Source organism: Lepus europaeus, unplaced genomic scaffold (assembly GCF_033115175.1).
Source record: "Lepus europaeus isolate LE1 unplaced genomic scaffold, mLepTim1.pri SCAFFOLD_231, whole genome shotgun sequence".
NCBI lineage: Eukaryota > Metazoa > Chordata > Mammalia > Lagomorpha > Leporidae > Lepus > Lepus europaeus.
Genome location: NW_026909118.1, coordinates 213,368 through 216,320, shown reverse-complemented (window position 1 = coordinate 216,320; position 2,953 = coordinate 213,368).

Sequence of the window (2,953 nt, the reverse complement as noted above, 5' to 3'; positions counted from 1 at the left end):
ATGGTTTTGGAGAAAAGCAAAGTCCTTTCTTTAGGCAAGTGCATAAAATGTCATGTATACAAACAGAGATATCATGTTTGTTTGCCGCAGTTCCTCTAGTTTTCTCCCTAGAATACACGAATAGGAAGAACTGGTTTCTGCATTTGGAACCAGTGATTGTTTCCCAGTAGAAAATTAAATGCTCCCTGAATTAAAAGAAATGTTCCAAACAATAATGACCATTGATAATATCCAGAAAACACAAACACAGGGCCTGTGGCAATATCTGGGATTGAGTTAGCCAAAACAAAACCGGATATTTCCGGTTTCATGCAGTCATATCCGGACAAAGTGGTGTGGAATTTGTATGCAATAGACCAAGCAAATCATAGTAAAATGGTTTTGGAGAAAAGCAAAGTCCTTTCTTTAGGCAAGTGCATAAAATATCATGTATACAAACAGAGATATCATGTTTGTTTGCCGCAGTTCCTCTAGTTTTCTCCCTAGAATACACGAATAGGAAGAACTGGTTTCTGCATGTGGAACCAGTGATTGTTTCCCAGTAGAAAATTAAATGCTCCCTGATTTAAAAAAAACATTCAAAACAATAATGACCATTGATAATATCCAGAAAACACAAACACAGGGGCTGTGGCAATATCTGGGATTGAGTTAGCCAAAACAAAACCGGATATTTCCGGTTTCATGCAGTCATATCCAGACAAAGTGGTGTGGAATTTGTATGCTATAGACCAAGCAATACATACTAAAAATGGTTTTGTAGAAAAGCAAACTCCTTTGTTTAGGCAAGTGAATAAAATGTCATGTATACAAACAGAGATATCATGTTTGTTTGCCGCAGTTCTTCTAGCATTCTCCTAGAAAATACGAATGTGTAGAGCTGGTGTCTCCATGTGGAACCAATTAGAGTTTCCCAGTACAAAATTAAATGTTCCCTGATAAAGAACATTCAAAACAATAAAGTCCTTTGATAATATCCAGAATACACAAACACAGAAGCTGTCGCAATATCTGTGATAGAGTTAGCCAAAACAAAAGCGGATATTTCCCCTTTCATCCAGTCATATCCAGACACAGTGGTGTGGAATTTGTATGCAATAGACCAAGCAAATCATAGTAAAAATGGTTTTGTGAAAAGCAAACTCCTTTCTTTAGGCAAGTGCATAAAATGTCATGTATACAAACAGAAATATCATGTTTGTTTGCCGCAGTTCCTCTAGTTATTTCCCTAGAATACACGAATAGGAAGAACTGGTTTCTGCATGTGGAACCAGTGATTCTTTCCCTGTGCAAAATTAAATGCTCACTGATTAAAAAAAAACATTCAAAACAATAATGACCATTGGTAATATCCAGAAAACACAAACACAGAGGCTGTGGCAATATCTGGGATTGAGTTAGCCAAAACAAAACCGGATATTTCCAGTTTCATGCAGTCATATCCGGACAAAATGGTGTGGAATTTGTATGCAATAGACCAAGCAAATCATAGTAAAAATGGTTTTGGATAAAAGCAAAGTCTTTTCGTTGGACAAGTGCATAAAATGTCATGTATACAAACATAAATATCATGTTTGTTTGCCGCAGTTCTTCTAGCTTTCTCCTAGAAAATACGAATGTGTAGAGCTGGTGTCTCCATGTGGAACCAATTAGCGTTTCCCAGTACAAAATTAAATGTTCCCTGATAAAAAACATTCAAAACAATAAAGTCCTTTGATAATATCCAGAAAACACAAACACAGAGGCTGTGGCAATATCTGTGATTGAGTTAGCCAAAACAAAAGCGGATATTTCCCCTTTCATCCAGTCATATCCGGACAAAGTGGTGTGGAATTTGTATGCCATAGAACAAGCAAATCATAGTAAAATGGTTTTGGAGAAAAGCAAAGTCCTTTCTTTAGGCAAGTGCATAAAATGTCATGTATACAAACAGAAATATCATGTTTGCTTGCCGCAGTTCCTCTAGTTTTCTCCCTAGAATACACGAATAGGAAGAACTGGTTTCTGCATTTGGAACCAGTGATTGTTTCCCAGTAGAAAATTAAGTGTTCCCTGATTTAAAAAAAACGTTCCAAACAATAATGACCATTGATAATATCCAGAAAACACAAACACAGAGGCTGTGGCAATATCTGGGATTGAGTTAGCCAAAACAAAACCGGATATTTCCGGTTTCATGCAGTCATATCCGGACAAAGTGGTGTGGAATTTGTATGCAATAGACCAAGCAAATCATAGTAAAAATGGTTTTGGAGAAAACAAAGTCTTTTCGTTGGACAAGTGCATAAAATGTCATGTATACAAACAGAAATATCATGTTTGTTTGCCACAGTTCCTCTAGTTTCTCGCTTAGAAAATACGAATGTGTAGAGCTGGTGTCTCCATGTGGAACCACTGAGTGTTTCCCAGTACAAAATTAAATGTTCCCTGATGAAAAAAAAAACTTTCAAAACAATCATGACCATTGATAATATCCAGAAAACACAAACACAGAGGCTGTGGCAATATCTGGGATTGAGTTAGCCAAAACAGAAGCAGATATTTCCCCTTTCATCCAGTCATATCCGGACAAAGTGGTGTGGAATTTGTATGCAATAGACCAAGCAAATCATAGTAAAAATGGTTTTGGAGAAAAGCAAAGTCATTTCATTAGGCAGGTGCATAAAATGTCATGTATACAAACAGAATTATGATGTTTGTTTGCTGCATTCCCTCTAGCATTCTCCGTATAATTTACAAAAGTTTAGAGCTGGTTTCTCCATGTGGAACCACTGAGGGTTTCCCAGTACAAAATTAAATGTTCCCTGATTAAAAAATGTTTGAAAACAATAAAGTCCCTTGATAATATCCAGAAAACACAAACACAGGGGCTGTGGCAATATCTGGGATTGAGTTAGCCAAAACAAAACCGGATATTTCCAGTTTCATGCAGTCATATCCGGACAAAGTGGTG